Source organism: Dysidea avara, chromosome 2, assembly GCF_963678975.1.
Source record: "Dysidea avara chromosome 2, odDysAvar1.4, whole genome shotgun sequence".
Classification (NCBI taxonomy): Eukaryota; Metazoa; Porifera; class Demospongiae; order Dictyoceratida; family Dysideidae; genus Dysidea; species Dysidea avara.
Genome location: NC_089273.1, coordinates 42684675 through 42704279, shown reverse-complemented (window position 1 = coordinate 42704279; position 19605 = coordinate 42684675). Strand labels below are relative to the sequence as shown.

The 19605-nt window shown below is 36.5% G+C and overlaps 1 long non-coding RNA gene across 5 annotated transcripts in view; it reads right to left on the bottom strand.

The window, feature by feature from the left end:
- Window positions 1–2355: 2355 nt before the first annotated feature.
- LOC136247380 (uncharacterized) overlaps window positions 2356–19605 on the bottom strand; it is a 177575-nt gene continuing 160325 nt past the window's right edge. For all 5 annotated transcript variants that reach the window (XR_010697453.1, XR_010697456.1, XR_010697457.1 and 2 more), the window contains 2 exons: window positions 4490–4584; window positions 2356–2605 (listed from right to left, as the gene is read on the bottom strand). This is a non-coding gene — a long non-coding RNA (uncharacterized lncRNA). The remainder of the gene's footprint in view (window positions 2606–4489; window positions 4585–19605) is intronic.

Here is a 19605-nt window from a genome sequence, read left to right as displayed (position 1 = left end):
ATTTTTCAGAATTGCAATCTTTCATGATCATTAATTTTACGGAAATTTTGTGCTAAACTGCATAAACTATTAGATAATGCTGTAGACTTTGGAGCTAAAGCTGTATAATGCCTGCACTATATATAATTATTTCTTTTTTTTGTCTGCAGTTTCAAGACATTGCTAATATTTATGATCACTAGATTTTGGCTATCTTTCCATCTTTAGTGAAATATCGTTCTTTGTGTGCCATGAATAACATATACATTCAGGGGCGGATCTAAGATTTCCCAAGGAGGGGGGGGTGCTAAACTAGAGGCATTTATAGTAGGGGCTAAAAAAATGTGGCATCTGGTTGATACAATTTGTAGTGTAGTGTGAGAAGAACACTTAGCACAAGGAGCATGTTTTATCTAAGAGGTGTTGGAGCATGCCCTCAGACGCTAGGAAATTTTGTAAATAATTAGCTTTCTGAGATTGAATTTGTCAATAATATTGACTGAACCTTATTGAATAAGTGTTGTGAGCCACTTTAACTAAGTGAAATCATTATTTTCTAGCAGTGGTAACTAGCTTTCATATAAAGAGCACAACATAAATGCTGCAGTATAAGTTCAAAGTGGGAATTGGTTTATATAGTTTAAAGAATTTTAATGATGTGTGTTCTATTAGAGTACCGTTTTTCGTTGTAAAATAATTTTCATATGTAAAATTTTTACAAAAATTTCTTGTGCAAGATCAAACTACTCTAATAAAGCAGTCATTCATGTAATCATACAAAAATATTTTTTTTACACAAAAATAAGTAAATTACGGTAGTTGACTGTTCTATTAGAGTTTTTATGTTCAGCAGTTTTACCCTCTTGTTGATTCCTAGAAGAGATTAGCTCATCTCTTATCACTCTTTCCATGTTTTCATGCTTTAGATGCAACTGCACCTGTACTGTAGCTTCTACTGCCTTTCTAGCTGGGAGGGGGGTGCTTCAGCCCCCCAAAATCCACCCTTGACACTAATAGAAATATTAGTTCACTTAATTCATCAATTTCATTTACAAAATCACTGCTATGAAACAAGGTGTTCATCCAGATTTATTCCACTGGACTTTAGTAATTTAGCCTCCACTAAAACACTGTTTCGACACAGTGTCACATTAGTGGATTGAATTGCCAAACGACTTTTTTTCCTTCCCAGCCACTATTTATGATCATTTGCTGTTATACAAGTAGCTTGTAACCAGCTTGTTATGTGCCTGTCTTACTTAGTTTTGTTTTTGTTTGTAGAGGACATGGTAATTCCTTTGTTGGTTTTGTAATGTGTATGTATGTTCACTCCAATAAGGAAGAACGGCTGTGCCAATTACTGTGAGTTTAAATCAATCAATTAAACTATAACTACAGCAAAGAAAGTACAACTAGCTAGCTACAGGAAAAAGGAAAGTCATCATCCAAAACCTTGCAGAGCCCAATATCACTGGCATTGCTTTCCCATAGACACAACTGTTGGTGTAAGTGCAGGATAGATTCTACTCTTGTTGAACAGGGTGCATACATGGGTGACAACCTTAGCACCTTTCAAGATCTAGATACTCTGATAGAGCTGTCATATGCAAGTCTATTAATTAACAATCGATATTCACTTCCAAGGAGCAACGTGCCTTCTTTTGATGATAGTTCACATCCAGGAGATATATTTCATCTTGATTATCAGCATGGCCGTCCTGCCTATTTGATGTCTCTGTCCGCAGTACTACTCAGCCTTCTCATATTTCTTCCTGTGCTGGGGTAGCTGCTGTAGCTGGAGATGTGGCTAAGGATGCTAAACATCTGGTTGCTGTGGAAAGGTAGTAAGTGATTTTATTGTCTATATATATACCACTACTCGTAGTGGTGTTCCACCCAGGTGGGTTAGGAGAAACTGGTGACCATGTGCATGCACTACATTGTGTCGTCTAAAGATATTTACTTGTAAATCAATATCTCTGGTATCTCTGGTAGTATGTATTATAATGTAGTTTGAGAAGGTTTGCTGACTTTACAAGCAAAATCTTTATGCTAATAAATTGTACTTACATGCTAAAGAAGGGCCACATAGTTATAAGTGTTTAGTAATACTACAGAGTTTTGTTGTTAAACCAACATTGCTGCTAGAGTTTGTTTGTACAGGAGCACACAGCACACTGTGATAAGCATTGGGTTGATGAACAAATGATAGTCTGAGCTATTTGTTATTTTGTATGTATGAATTGATTGAGATCTCCTCAAGTATTAATATCCAATGAAAGTGAACCGAAAGGCATTCAGTGTACATATTATATGAACAGTACGCACCTAGAATGTGTTTATTCTACTTACAGTTAGCTAGTATTGGTGTTAGGCAACTCACACTTCATAGCATGCGCCATTAATAGTACACATGTTATAAACGTTAGAAAGGATATGTACAAGAACTGATTATGTGTGGGAAGAAAAAAAATATATAAAATGCTGGTTTGATATCTTAAACATAGTGGAATGACAGTAAGCAATGGCTAAGGTAAGTTTGCACATACACACCATCCGTTGATTTGTGAATTTTGTTATGCTCCCACCACCATAATAATGCTTGCTTTCTGGTATCAGTTGTGACCTGTGCAGACAACAAAATAGATGAGATCTACATGATTTTACCAATTACATTGGGAAACAGATTATAAGTGACTTAGTGATCTTGCAAGCATTTAGATCTTACTTGTTGAGAAATAGGATGCTAAGTGGCAATAGTAGTACATGCATGTGTATGTATGTACAAGTAGTTATAAGTGTATGCTTATATAGTTGTAGCTAGATAATAGCAACCATGCTATTTTCGAAGTAGAATCAGTTTAATACAGTTATTGTAACATTTTGCCATATTTTGCTAAGTACAATGAAACTAGTCTCACATGCATTTTAATATTATTATGCATATAAATATAGTTGGTCAAGGATTAATGTTTCTTCAGAATTAGCAATGAGATGTTATGTCTCACACACTATTATATATGTGGGGTATATCGTGCATACATTCATTCCAATTGAGTATATAGGTCCAGTGGTGGATACAGGGGGTTGCAATGGTTTCAGCTGAAATCCCCTCTGAAAATAGTGCACATGCCTTAAATATATTTCCGATTTGTGGGGTGATAAAATCACCAAGAGTTATACAAGCATATTATTAGGACTTTTCCTACTGGCTAAACTTGATAGTTTTACCTTTGAAATCACAGAAAATGCCATTACGGCATTTAAAAGAGCCTCTAAAATAATTACCTTTTCAATGAGTACAAGTACTGTTTTTTCTTCAAAACTTTCTGTGAAGGCCTGGATTGGTAAGATTCAACTGTGAAACAATGCTGTGGAGTAATTTTACTGGTTCGTTGCTAGCTAGTTTATGCCATAGATCTATGTAGCTATAGACCACTAAGCTATCAATCACCCCAGCTGGACAGTCTGGGATCACAGTTATCGAAAACTTTCTGAACCTGAAACCCCCCCCCCCCCCCCCCCGAAAATTTCTAGATCCGCCATTGATGTCACGTACTTCATAAGTCAGTGTGCATTAGCAAGTATTTCTCTTGGTTGTCTGTAACACTACACTTGTTGATATTTACAAGTATTATAAACTAAAGAGCCAGCAAATGCACTAACTACTGAGAGGCTATAGGTGATTCTTTGTTACATAATGTAAACGCATGCTGTGAACTTACATTATCAATGTGCTATATTGCAAAAGAAATCTATGGAAGATGGACAGATGCATTAGCAGTGTTAACAGTGTGCACAGTGCCTGTATCATTGCAAGCAGCAGCCAAATTATTTTTGAACTACATTGGGGGATTTGTGAGTAATGTGCAAGTTTTACGTATATGTCTCATGGTGAATGGTATTAATTTCTAAAACACTTTTGTGGCTAAGTCTGGCTATAAAAGGCAAGAAAACAAAAGCATAGAGTGCAGTCCAGTAAATGGATACACTCCAAATTAATTATAGTAACAATATGTTATAGTCATAGTCAGTTCGCATTCACCTAAGCCCCGTCAAATATAGTAATATCAAAGAAGTGAACATGTGGTCACAGCGTCTATACTAAATGTACGGGATATTTTTATAGCCTCAAAACTTACTTGTTCTATATCAAAGCGCTTTTTGACAAACAGTTCTGGTATTTAAAGGACTTCACTAAATGTTTGGGCAGCTGGCACATGTAACAAGAGTTATTAACAAGAAACAGGGGCTCAGATGAACATGAACAGGTTTTTTGAAGGTAATTTAATTGGTGTTTTAGGTATTCTTGTTTGGAACTTACAAGGTTGCTTGCAAAACGTACTGCTAGGTTGACAATGAATAGTCACACTATAGTGTGTAAAAGAGTACCCTGATATGTGGATGTCCTTGCATGCATTAACATTTAAATCACAGTGCTTATCTTGTAGTAACAAAACAAATTCTACAGTCTAGGAGTGTATTTAGTATCATCATTTTGCTAACTTACTTGGAAGCCTATAGCTTCAGCCTCTAGTGCCTCCTGGTCTGACTGTTCATCAAAATTGGACAGCCCGTCTCTTCTGACACTAACCTGTATGCCTCCTGTAACCATGACAACAATATTATGGGAGTAAAGTTATTGAAAAAAGTAAAACAAAAAAGCTTTAAATCATTTGCTTATTTATATGCATGACGATATTAGTTAATGCACACACAAACACAGTACAAGTAGTATTACCACTTGGTATGACTTACCTATTAGTTAGACACCCGTAACAGGTATATTCAAGGATATCAACAGTGATGATTGGTTGACATTTGTAATAGGTGTCTTCGAGGATTTAAAAATCTGATCAATAATTACCGAGGTGTAGCCAAGGTAATTATTGATGTCACTGATGGTTTTTAAATCCTTGAAGGTACCTATTACTAGTGACTAAGTGCTTAAACAATGCAGGTTGGTATAGAGAGTTTCTATCGTAAACACCGAGAACATTTCAGTGAGCAAAAGATTTAAGGTCATTCAAGCTATGGAATGTGACAGACTTTTGTAAAGTTGATAAAATTCATATTTGAGGCATTAGAGATACAAGAGAATGGCAGCGAATTCAGTCTGTGCCAGCATGGCTGTCTAGGTCTACAGGGTGCAATGCAATATGGCGAAGGCCACAAATTGAATTGGCTAATGGCTTTTTCATTATAAACATGATGGTTTAATCGCCTGCTAGCTACAGAAATGGGAGTACAATCACTTAATTTCCTTGGTGTTCACTGATGTGTTAAATAAGAGGCTAATTGCATTACTGTGGGCCTCACTGCGGTTGTAAAGTGTCTTATTGAGTCAGACGTCTTACCAATAAGATACCTGATACCAGGTTTCTTCATGAATATAATACCTCAACACATCAAAGCAAAATATTGTCTAAAAATATAATAGTACAGGTGTAATTAGCTAATATCAAGATTTGATGAATTCTTGCTAATATGTATACATAATTTAATTACAAGCTCCTACACTAGAGCAGTATCTTTGTGCAAATCTAGCAGTTGATCCAAAATATTCCTCTTTACCACTGCTTGCAATTGGGGATCAAACATGGACATTAATACATTTACTAACTACCGTATAGCAGGAAATTTCTGGAGGGTGTAATTTTCAGATAATGATCATTGTGAACTGTTTCGGAAATAAATTTTCGGATAAACACCACGATCAGCACTTGACGGAAATATATGGAATTGTGCTCTGGCAAGGCAGGTGAAGACTTCTGTGCGTCATCAGGTCATGGATTACGCATAGATTATAGAGAAAGTACCGGCGCTTACGCGCCCCTCTAATCTATGGATTACGTGATGGACTTCACGTAATGCCTAATGTAGTGACACTAATCCCGTAAACAGCTGCTCTCTTCGCTATTTTTTCCTGTGTAGCTACACCCGATATTCACCACATGATTTCCCATTTTCCTGATTCCACTGGCGTATCTCCATCATTCTGGTGACGCCTGAATTGGCAACAACAAGTGCAGAACTAGGGGTTGTCAACAGGTAAATAAGAAATACTGGTATCGCCACTCTGTTTACACACCTTGAAGTACTTGAGGAGCGCTATGTCAACTCACGATTTTTACCTAAATGTAGACTACGTCTGAATAAATAATTCCGGAAAATTTATTTTCGGAAATTATTTAGTTTTTCGAAATATCCGAAAATTACACCCTCCGGAAATTTCCCGCTATACGGTATCTAGACATTCAACTTAGGATCAAGTGGTCTACAAAAGGGTTTTTGGGGTACCAAGTAGGCATTTCTAGATTTGAGGGACAACTCTTACGAGCCTGTACCCTGAAATGTAAAAAAATAAAATTAAATTAAATACCAAGTCCAGTAGTCTAGTCCACTGATTGTACCTCCCTGTATACAACTAATAGTACATTAAATCGCTTAGAGAGTGACAGAAAGCAGTCTGTCGTACTGCCCATATGTACGTATCTACTATAAACATACAAATATTTGAGGTACTTATTACACACCTTAAAAAATTTGTATGTATACATTAGTAGATCAGGCTCGTCACCCCAACAACACTTTTTAGCATCTGTCTAGTTTAATATTTGCAACCGCTTTATCAGAATTTTGATCACTTTGCTAAACAGATATCCCACACCCTTTACATGCTGAAAATACCACCTGCTTTTGGTCAGACCTATTGTTGTTTTAAAAAATTCAAACCCACAAGTGATTGTAACAGGTACACCTATATAATACACATAGAAAGCTAAAAGTTTTACCCAAACTTCATCCTCGGTGAACCTAAGATGTCTTATAATTTTTGTAAAGGTCTTTTGATAATATCGCTAGACCTTGATCATAAAACTTCAGAACAGGTTTAATACCATTTCAAAAGTATTGCATAAAGAATCAAATTAGAAGTGTGGCTCAGTAGTATGGTTGATAGCAAAGGTCATATAATTGTAGCTCTCAAATCAATGGTAAACTACTACCTAGTTCTTTATGATATGTCTGCTGGGCCAGCAGTATTATCAAACTGTTACATTTTGAATGGAATTTTCATGTTCACCTCTGCCTAGTGATCTATTTCTTCAAAAGGTTACTCCAAGTCTTTGCAAAACTATTGGTAAACTATTGTTTGAACTAAAGACCTGATAAGAAACAAATGCTTTATAGATTTCTGATATTACAAGTACTTTAGGATTATTTGTTTCCAGTGTTGGGGATAACGCGTTACGTAATAATTATTATTTTTGTGGTAACAAAGTAATATAACAAAATATGCTGTAAAAACTGGTAATATAACTTTACATATTTGCACATTGTCCAACAACGCAATCATGTCACATGATAAGGTGGTAGTTTCACACGTGACAGCTTAAGGCTGTGGAAACAAAGTAATATAATATGTAATATTATTATAGTTACTTTATGGGTAATATGTAACTGTAAGTAAATAGTTCAATTGCAAGTAATATGTAATATGTAACTAGTTACTTTAAAAGTAATTGTCCTAACACTGTTTGTTTCAGAGGCATTGAGTGGCAGTAGAAAATTAATAATTACTGTTTAAGATATGTTAGTATCACAATAATTTGATGTGATGATGTTAAATCAAACTTTTAATGTACAAAACTAACATGTTGAACATGATTAGCACTGTTGTGGATCTATGTTACAGGTAGTTTGGACTGGGCAAGTCCTAGCACACACACACACACACACACACACACACACACACACACACACACACACACACACACACACACATACACGCACACGCATGCACACATACGTGCTATACACACATTAGTGTTAGTAGTATTAGTGCTAGTGAAAATAGTATAGAATTAAGGCTCTGTGAGTCTGTAAAAACCATCAATATATACAATTATTGTTGTTCTAATTATATTGAAATTATTTTAACAAATGTCCAGCAGGTTCTTGAAGCAGTATAGCAAATCAGCTTTGACAACTTGAGATGGGAGGTATTCAATGAGCCAATTGCATTGCGCAAAAAAAATCTGATTTGAGTTGAGAATTAGAGCGTGATTTAAATAGATTGTAGTTGTGGTCTCTAGTAAAGAGAGAAGGTGTAACAGCAAAGAAGGCAGAAAGAGACAACTGTATATTCCCATGGACAATTTAGTACAACAAAATTGGGTCACTTCTCAGATGCTTGCAATGTAATGGTGGAAGTTGCAGTCGTTGAAATTAAATAGACACATTGATGGAATCGTACTGTGGTAGAACTTGCTCAATCTTTCTTTGATGAAGTATCCATGTAGTGTGGTCTCCACACAGTACTGGAGCATTCCAGTAGAGTCCTATAACAAGTGATTCGCAGAGGGTGGTGGTTCAGTACACAAATAGGAAGATTAAACCAAGAATCTGGCTTGGCTTGGAGGCACCATTACTAGTAAGTTAGAAACTTTAGTTTATTATCTACTGTAACTCCAAGAAAAATTTAACACAGTTGCTAATATAATCTAAACCAAAACAGCCAAGCTGTAAAAAAAGAGTGCGGCCCCCAACGGGGGCAACACAAACTCACCTGAATTGTCGTAATTAAATTTTTTGCCATTAACCTGGCTACTATCACAGCCATTTCTTGGCGCCACCTTGGATTTCACATCTTTTTTCACCCTGGCCTTTTTGGGGGCGGCACTCTTTGTTTACAGCTTGGCTGTTTTGGTTTAGATATATCACACCATACACACTTTTGTTACTACATGTTACTTTAGATATCACTTCTTTTTGTATTGAAAGCCACAAAGCCAGCCAAACTGGCTTTGGTGCTTCCTTTTAACGTTTTTTTTTTCTTTACTGCAGGAATTGTGGAACAAAGGAAGTAATTGTGTGTATAGCTTTTGTCTGATTACATGTTTGTATATTTAACACCGAATGATTATCACATACTGTAATTAATAAGGTGACTTCTTACATAACTAAACTAACTAAAACTCTCATTGTTTGTAGCTGAACTCTCTACAGGGTGATTTGTTTGCAGCTGAACTCTTCCACAGGGAGATTTGTTTGTAGCTGAACTCTCTACAGGTGATTTGTTTGCAGCTGAGTTTTCTACATGATGGTTTCTTTGTAGCTGAACTCTGTACAAGGTGACTACTTCTAGCTGAACTCTCTACAGGGTGATCTTTTCGTAGTTGAAATATCTACAGGTGATTTGTTTGCAGCTGAACTCTCTACATGATGGTTTCTTTGTGGCTGAACTCTCTACAAGGTAACTTCTTCTAGCTGATCGCTCTGCAGGGTGACTTGTTTGTAGCTGAACTATCTGCAGTGTGATTTGTTTGTAGTTGAACTGTCTATAAGATTAACAGTTTGCAGCTGAACTCCCTACAGAATAACTTGTAATGCAATAGAATTGTATATTGGAGTAAATCATAAACTAGCTGAATGCTCTATTAGGGTGACTGTTCTATTAGAGTATCTCGATCTTGCATTTGCTACACAAAGTTGGCTATCGAATCATAACTCAGTGGTTTGTAATCTGATTGTTCTGTACTACTGCAAGGATTTTCTACGATGAGTATTTCAGCTACATACCAATTTTCAGCTCACTGCTCTAAGCGGTTTGCCTGGTAGGTGTGAAAATGATTGGTATTTGTATTTACGAATCTCGATCTCACAATTGGTACACACCTTCGGTTTCGTGTCATATCTCCATGACCTTTATTTCGATTGCTTTCAAACTACTTAAAGGCACCCCTACAATGGTTGATCTATCTACAAACCGATGTTCAACCCATTCCATGAAGCGGTTTACCCTGTAGGCGTGACAACAAATTGATCTTATTTTATGCAAATAATTAGGTCATAAATCCTGAACTGTTCATCACATTTGCACCAAATTTGATACCAGGATTAGCTTTAGGATTCCCTTTCTGTGTGCCAAATGTCAAGGCGATCGGATTACGAGTTTGCATTTTATAGCAATTTTTGCAAGTGCGCAAAGAGACAAAGAATAATAATAATAAAAAAAACGAAGAAAAAAAATCGAAACTTTGTCCACTCGTATCTTGGACATAGCTGGAGCAATTTCCTTACTTTTTTTTTTGGAATGTGGACTCCCCCAGCTGGCGGGCAACTCTGAAGCAAATTTGGTTCAAATCGGATAAAGGATCACTGAGATACAAAAATATGAAAATGACGTTTTCTTCCTGTCAATATACCCATGGTGTGGCGCGCCGGCTTCTTGGGTCACACGACGCACTATCGTGTGTCTTGATTATGTAGGTTCTCCAAAGCCCACTACATACATGAACACAACTGTAAAATATTTCCATACAAGCCGTTAATTGAATACTTTGAGATTAAAAAATCTTGTCTCTATAAATGAATAAAAAGGCTTCAGAATCAAAACCCACAATCAATACCAAAAGTACTCCTATAAAACAATTTGCATGAATCCAGTGGGTATATATCATTTTAATCGCTATTCATTATTTTTTGGAAAAGGTTATACACTTTTGGAGGCCTTTGAGAATGTACAAATATTGTTCTTCTAAAAATATTTTGCGTTTACACAACATGCTCTGTTTTATGAGTTAAATATTATATCACAGTACGTGTATACAATGCTTTATAACTACTAACTTAAGAAGAGAAAAATCACATGTCATTAAATACCTCATGATCTCAAAGAAAAGATCCCACTCCATCCCAACACCTTACTGATAAAAGTATTGTAATGCACAAAATTCAATTACGACTCCTAGATTCCTTTTTTCAGCTACCCAACACTTCGTGTGGTTTTCCTAGATAAGAAAACTCCCTCCGCTACATTATATAAACTTCTCATTCATAACCGTGACAAAGGACTTCGTAATAATGATGCAAATTCAAGTACCACGTTTGGTAGTGCTATTAAACGTAGCAATGACCAAGTGGCCAGCCACCTGTGGTGTTGCTTAATCCATCAACATCATGTGATGGCATGACGCTCACCCGTACAATAAAGTTTTCCTGTTCTAAAAACTCTGTTGTGTATGCATTTCATAGCAAGAAGCGCAAGTATTGAAATGGACATGCTCTATTCCTGAAAAAAAATATCAGACCAGTATGAAATCGTCCTTGCTAGAATAATGAAGTAGAATAGTATTCTTCAATAAGTAGTGCAATTAAATATCTAAAATTGAAGTAGAGTTCTATGAAACTAAAGGATATGATTGATGGTAACTATTACAATATAGTTCTATGGAAAAATCCGTACACTAGCATGTTACCACAAACTGTATTAGTTACAGACTGTAGTTGTAATAGTTACAATCATCGCTTTATTCACTACTTTTCATCACTGGAACCTACTTAACTTTTAAAGCAATTGCACTGGTTTTAAAAACTTTTCTTTGTTATACATAGCTATGACCAGATCTGCAAAAACCCAATACAATTGTACAAACCTAAATTTAAATTATAAAGCATTGAATACAATGGGTGAAATACTTGTGTACACTGTTAAAAATATTCCATAAATATTTTGAATGCTTTGCTCTTAGAGAAGAAAGGGCCTAACAATAAAAACCTGGATATCATCTTATTCACTTATCCAAAGGAGCTCCAAAATTATTTAATTTGTTGCAGTAGACCCAAGGAGACAGAAGTTATGAGCGTTTCTTTATGTCATATCAGACCAATACTATGCATTTGATCTTTCTTCATTATTTTTGCCTTTTTGGTAGTGAAGGAATGTGATGCAAGGATAAACTTACCCAGTAATCGACTCCCCTCCTCATAGCAAACAAATTTCAACTCTGTGTGTCATTCTGCTTCAAGTTACAACTGTTTTAGTAAGTGCCTGTAATTTATTGTCCCAATACTTGCTGTACAAATCGATCTTTCTATTTTTGCTATTTAGTAGGTAGTGTTGCACCGATATCCAAATTAGCCGATTATTCCGATAACCGATATTAAGCAACAGAATTAGCCGATACCGATAACCGATCCGATATTCACTAATAACACTAACACTCATCCTCATCATTATTAAATGGCTCATATTAGTGACATAACCATTGATATACAGCTCAATCTAGGCTAAAATGTAAAGTTAGATGTATACCACAAGTAAAAGTTACTCATGGTAAACAGGTTTTAAGTACATTTTACTACTGCTATACAGTTGAGACAAGTGGCTGGTACTTGGGCATGGCCTAAACCCTAACAGTTTATTATGGGCATGGCTTGTAGTCACCGCTAAACCATTAACACATAACTTAATTAAAATGCCAAATAACTTATGTCTAGCCTCCCCCACATCATTATACTACATAGCTCAGTGGAGATTAACATCGGCCTTGTTTTAATCAAAACCGATTAATCGGCTAGTAGCCAATATCGGCCCGATACCGATTATTGAACTGATTATCGGTGCAACACTATTAGTAGGGCTGTAAGTTATTGGCATATGAGCCAGAGCATGCACTTGGCTAAGTAGATACAGTACGTAAATATTGAATCAATAGAAAGCAAAAAATGCATCATTGTGCCATAACCGGTCACACATATACTTGCAGCTGTGACTACTTTATTAATACACTGCTGCTTTTCTCAAGTGAACTACGTATGCTAGAGACAAATATAATGGTCAGACACCAGACATCTGCCGTACAAATAGCACAAATGTCAGACCATACTGAAGTTTGGTCAGACACACTGAAGTCTGGTCAGACATAATCTCCTAGTCATCAAAGTAGCCTAAGGAATATAGATTACCTTTTTATGTTTATGGTTTTGACTGCAAAACATATATCTTCCCTTTGGTTGCTAGGAGATTTATATTAAGAGGGTGACCATTTAGTGTACAGTGGAACCTCCCTTATCAGGACCTCTATTATCAGGACCTCTATTATCAGGACCTCTATTATCAGGACCTCTATTATCCAGACAGCCCCAAATTGGTCATGTGGCTTGTAGTTTATTGACCATAATGAAGTTTGGTTTAGATGAAAACACAAGGAGGGAGCCTAAAGGTTGCTGTTTACCTGTTTGGTGGCTTGTTTATTCTACTACTAATAACTACCATTTGGTTGCTAGGTGATAATGCATTTTTACAGCCCAGGGGAGTGACCATGAATGCTCTGTAGTGACTTCCCCCTCTGCCCACTAAACTGCATAGCACTAACTGATAGCAATAACAACATTACTTGTATTTAAATTAGCCACTTTAGCATAATAGCATGTTATTCTTAGTTACGGACATTTCTGATATACGGACAGTAGTATGTACCACACTGCCCGGATAAGAGAGGTCCTTGGCTAATAAGCAGCAGCCATATAGCCCACAACACAGTGACCAATTCTCCCATATAGAGGCTAGGACATTATGGTGGATCAACTACAAAATGCTATATTTGTCAGTGATTATACACAATAAATCAAGGGATGTTGTTACTATATGCACAACTATGGTACCGCTCAAATGCAACATTGTCTCGCGAAAGTGCGAGCGATTAAAAAGCTCGCTAATTAAGGGGCATGGCACCCTTTTCACTTACAAGTATTCACCCAAATGAAACGGGATGAATACTTGTGAGTGAAACAGGTGCCACATCCTTTAATTAGAGAGTATTTTAATCGCTTGCACTCTCACAAGATGACGTTGCATTTGAGCAGTACTGTAAGTAAGTGCATATAGACCATTAACCGTGAGCTGTTCCTAAAGGGCATTGTGATATGTTCTGATCATTTAGTGTGGGATGTATGCTTGCGATCTACTTGACATGATCACTATAATTACGTAGGTGGTCTTGATGCAGAGTTTGTCACTGAATGCATTTCAGAGCACTGATTGCAATGCCATAAAAGCATTATACATGTAATAGTTATTACATCACGGCTGTGAGGGATTTTGCTGATATATACAATCAAATCCGTAAGGCCGCAGACCCGAGGAGTAAGGGAATCACAAAATCCTGATGCAATCATGATATAAGCGATATATATCACTCTAGGCATGCTTACCTGATAAGTGAAAGAACTACAGAGCACTCACCCCATTTGTGTTATACATTAGCATCTGATGATTGATTGCAGTTTCAGTAGTGTGGGAAAATAGCTCTCAAAACGTTATTCCTACGCCAATATATTTCAACACGTGCCAAGAACTTTCAATTGTGGGATTGATTTTGGGGTGTAAAGGATCTATGGTATTTTAATACTACATTAACAGTATCGAGAAATGCTAGTTTTAAGTATTCAGTGTGTTGTAGCTTGCCAATGGTAGCAAAGTGTACCAAATTTTCACACAATTACACCAATTTCTTACCTTCAAGAGCATCCACAGTAGAAGTAGCCAACACTTAAATTTCCCCCATTTTAGATAGTTTTATACTGAGGTTGCTGCTACCAGGTGTGCTCCAAAGTGGTGGGAGGCGGGGGCTGGAGGCAAACAAGGGATTGCTTTAAAAAATTAAAGAGGAAGGCGTAGGGATGAAGTTATGAGCCATTAAGGTATCAAAACTGGCTAAAATGAAGGACATTTGCAACACATGTCTTTATTCAAATCTACGGAGCTGTACAGCCACATACAGCCAAATCCAGGCTGGCCAGAACTCTATTTGTGCCCCAGACTGCTCATACAGATTGCCACTATGCTTGGGAAAAGCAGCCAGAAAAAGCAGACCACTCAAGTCCAGCTGATTTTGATTATAGTTTGTTTATGTAGCTTTGTGTTCTTGGTGAAAAAAAACAAATCTGCTGTCATGGGTGATAAGATCAGTTTTGCCAGACCCAGTCACATATTCTATTGTAGGGAGGTGTGAATTGTGAAACGTAGTCCACCTCTTTTTGCATTACTACATTATTCAAAGGCCTCCAGGAATTGTATGACCTTTTCCAAAAAAACTTACTAATACAATAATGTACGGAGTTGAATCTTAACACTTAAATGTTATGAATTGCTTTTATAGTAGCACTTGTAAATTTTGATTGTGGGATTGAGTTTGTGTTTGGAAAATGTACTTGCCACTTCGTTTTACAGTCACATTTTGTTTCAGCTCTCAATGCTTGCATTCTGAGATACAAATCCTAGTACACATTAGTTTAGTAATCATACAAAAATGTTAAATAATTTTTTGGTTAGGCAAGTTGAAGTAGTCTGGATTTTGAATATGGTGTTTGATAGCCTTACATGCTGATGGAAACAACACCTGGCTGATTTTGAAGTAGAAACATTACAAATCTTAATTTTTAATGTTTCTGTACTGGTCAAATCTCCTACCACACATTATCTAGCAGATGGGCTGGTTTGGATGGTGATGGTGGACTGGATTTTAAGTTCCAACAGTCCCTATGGAGCCAGTTATTATAACAGCTACCATAATTCACCACTCCTTTCTGTATATGTGACCCACTGAACGAAAACCAGCCATTTTCACACCCTCCTTGAATTCCATCTTCTTTGATATCTATAGTAACAAAGGTGTGGACAGCCAAAGTTTCAATTTTTGTGATAAACAGTTGAGTTATAGTGCTAGACAGTTGGACCAGGAATAAACTCAATTTATACAGCAACAATATGGCAAATAAAATACAGGTGCTTATTAACTCATGACTGAAGCAAGCTACAAAAATGGGGTTTAGCTCAATCTGTTCACCATGAATTGGCACATCAATCAAGGTATAGTATTTTCATTCACATCTCTGGATGGTCAAAGGAGAAGGCCATTTCAACCATTAAACCTAGATGGTAAATTTTCTTTCTACCACATCATAAATAAGTACCCATAACTCAAGTACTGTACACTGTACCAACACAAAACAAAGATTTTCTTAATCCCAACAGAAGAATTTGGTGGTATATTGGTTTTATAGAGTTGAGCTTAGTTTCAGTACATGCGTACCAAAGCTATTAAAATGTGGGCAAAATTTTTATGCAACACGTGTATTGTTACCCAGGTTATTTCAATATGTTCTTATAGCAAAATACGTTTTTAAGGTTTTCACCCAGTAAGTCACATATAAGAAACACATTTTACATGGAAACAATGTGACTTTAACAAGTTAATCAGCTGGATTATTTATTTTAAGTTGTCGATGGCCTCCAGTAAGTGTGTGGCCTTTCCAAAAAAATGCCAACGATTATATTTCAGAAGGCTCAGTATCTCACTTCGTGGTCTGAGCCATTTATGAATCATTTAAGAGCTTCTGACCTAAAGAGAAAGGTTATTTTTTTTGTAGTAACACTTAATTGTGGGTTTCAATTTATTTGACTGTTTATCAAAGCAAAATGTTTTTCAAATTTGTGACTGATTGATGACGTTATCCTCTACTAAGTATTTAGGTATTAGTAGTTGATAAAGATAATTTTCAGAGGTGTAGTGTCTTTTGCGGACTGGATTCGCAGACTGGACTCATGGATTAAGCTGGAAACAGCTTATTAACAATAATCCAGGCATTATCTATCTCTTGTAACACTGAAGACACCATTATCGAGCTCAAACTGCTGGTACTACTCTTCCATACAAATCACAAACGTTGCGTGTGCAGTAAATTATCAAAAAGTTATGACAGTAGTTGAGACACGTACGTATATGTAGCTTTGTAGGGTGGCATGGCTATTCCTACATGGTGCAGCCATAATTATAGTGAATACACACCTGCAGATATTGAGGTGGCACAGGATACTGTAGCTATCGAACTACCGGCTCATCACTAGCTAAAGCTTAAACGTTAGCGCTAAACACTGGAGCAGCAAATCTGTGCTACAACAGTAGCCTCTATCGCTACTATTGTGATAAAATCACTATTAAGAAATGGGTCTTAACATCAAATCCAGTGTTAAAAACAGGAGAACGTTTACAGAAGTACGGACATTGAATTAAAGATACTATTTTGCCAAAACCTCATATTTGGTGTGTCTGATTGCCTCCATGGCAGCATGATCACAGTTGCAAGCCAAACAAAGCAGCACATGGCCACTATTCCAAGCTACAATAACAAATTCACCTGTGGCATGCACTTTCTCTAGTTCAGACAAGTGTCTGCCTTCTGTGCTTTACCTTTTCTTTGATATTCAGTTTTACATGAACAGGTGCACTAATAATGGATCGGCTATCGGTTATAAGCTATATCGGCCTTGCTTTTGCATACGTATTGGTATCAGATCGCTAACATGTGTAAATAAGTAGCAGATACAGATATACACAAACATCTATTTAAGGGCACTCGTACTTTAGTAATATCTCAGCAGTGTCTGTTTATGTAATGTTGACTACTGTCACTTTACAGCTGAATTTAGAGTGAAAATTGTAAAAAAAAAAGTCTATGCTACTACATTGGATCGGCTTTGTTTATCGGAATGATAATATTATTTTATATCGGGTTATCGGAATACCGGCTAAATGTCATATCGGTGTGCCTCTAGTTACATGATTGTTGTCTTCATGCAAGGAAACCAGAGGAGGTCTGACATGCTCATGTTCACGTTAGCCATAGAATTTGTAGAGAAAACCTTTTTTGGAAGGTACTGGTTAAATATCTCTGTCAATTGATAGAATTTCTTATGCTAAATACATCAGTGTAACCAACCCCATCCAACCAACATGGTTTGATTTCAATATACAAGATTCATCGGAGACTTACTCACATGATTAAGGGTTCACTAAACAAAAGACAAGACAAACATCCACCAGGGAAGATAAACACAACCAAAACAGAGAAAATTGTATCAAGAATGTATTCAGAGAGCCTTACAATCTACAGCACTGGTATAAATGTCCTTTTCAGAGATTAAAGGAATGTAAGATATGTATGCAGTTAACATGAAACCTTTTTGATAGTGCTTACTTCATGTTGGCCCTCCTCTGCAAAGAAACTGTCCCAAGGTGTTAATTTTCTCTTTTATACACAAATGTACATAAAATATTATGTAGATGCTACAACCCTATTTGAAGCATTTATACTACTATAAAAAGGGAATTTAGATACCTAGAGCTGTATACATCTGTTTTATGATCGCAATATGCTACAGAAAGTATACACAGTACATTAACGTAAGTATGAATGCCAAACTAGTATCGTATCACAAACTATTTTGCTTAGGAGAGCTGCCGCAAAACTTGCTGGACATTTGTGATGTGCAGTAAACTTTCAACTAAAGTAATATGTTGCTGGACTTTACAATTTTTTGACACTTTATTTTAGGTGATTTTAACAGGGGTATAACTATATGTAGTCACTCAAAGTAGTTTACTATATCCAAAGATGTTCAATTAGGGGTGCTCACATAGCTAAGCACCTTAAAATTCCTAACTTTTCTTCTACTACTTGTTTGTTTACTTTTTAATATCATAATTACGACAAATGAACCAGCGCATACAGCATTAAAAGAAAAAATGGTGCCAAGAATGCCGTAAATGTAATTTATTTTGCATTACAACACGTACCCCAATAATCAATTACATAAAGGAAAGGGAAGTGGCAATTATGTTTGTTTTCAGGTATGCCCCACCCATTACACAACATTACAAATGAAGAACAGTACAAGAAGTGTGTCCCCAATCAATCCAGTTGCTACAGAAAATATAAACGATAAGCACAATAGCCAACACAGCCGCAGGGAAGCCACATTGCACTACCATGAATCAACAACTTGCCATTGTCAGAGAAAAGAACTGGGACGCAAATGAGGACAAAGGAAAGTCCATGATGCATGTGTTGTATGTACTGCGGTTGTCAAAAGGCACATCTTGGGACAAAGCGACATAGAACAGGGAAGACAAACCCTCTATTGTTGAATTATGCTTGGCTGGAGGCATCAGTTACGTAGTTACTGTATAGTGGATTATTACTGCGAGGACTTTAATCTCGCGTTTTGGGCACTTCGCAATATTAAAATTTGCAAAATATTTTATCACACAGGCTTTTGATTATTGCGAGGTTTTTAGCACCTGTAAAACTGTTGTGTTGGAACATTTGAGATAAACGAGGTACTTGTTAATGTACATAACAACTTTCTGATTGTTTATAATGGTTCGATCAGTTGCTCATCTTATACACAACACGTGTTTCTTCACTAAACATCGCTTTTCTTGGTGGACTTCAGGCACCTGCATCAATTCATCGTGGATACAAGCATAGACACATATTAACATGACAAAATTTCACTGCTTTCCATCTCGTACGTGAACACTTATTACAACGAGTAATAAATTTGTACAAAGAATTTAATGTCGCGAATTTGTCAATAAGTGTCACATAATTTTATTTTTGCAAGTAAATTTGTCTGCAAGAAAAACCCGCTATACAGTAGTCCAGTCAGTCAGCATAAAATTCTGTTAACTACAATCTAAAAAAAAAAAAAATTCATGGAAACTTTTTGGAAGGGTTTGGGGTTGGTCTGAAGACATTTTAGTGCTTGGTTGTGCCTAACCAATGCTGCCAAGTGTCATGAAGGGAAATTGAAGCTAGTTTTAGGGTGATATTTTTGACTGGAATAGCCCAGTTCTTCATCTCTAATATACAGTATATACTGTACTATATGATGCCCATGGCCAGGCAGAGTTTTAAGATATGGTACCCTGAAAATTGCCTTTGAAGTTAGGTGCTTTCATGGTACAGTACATAATTACAGTGCTGACTACAGAGGAG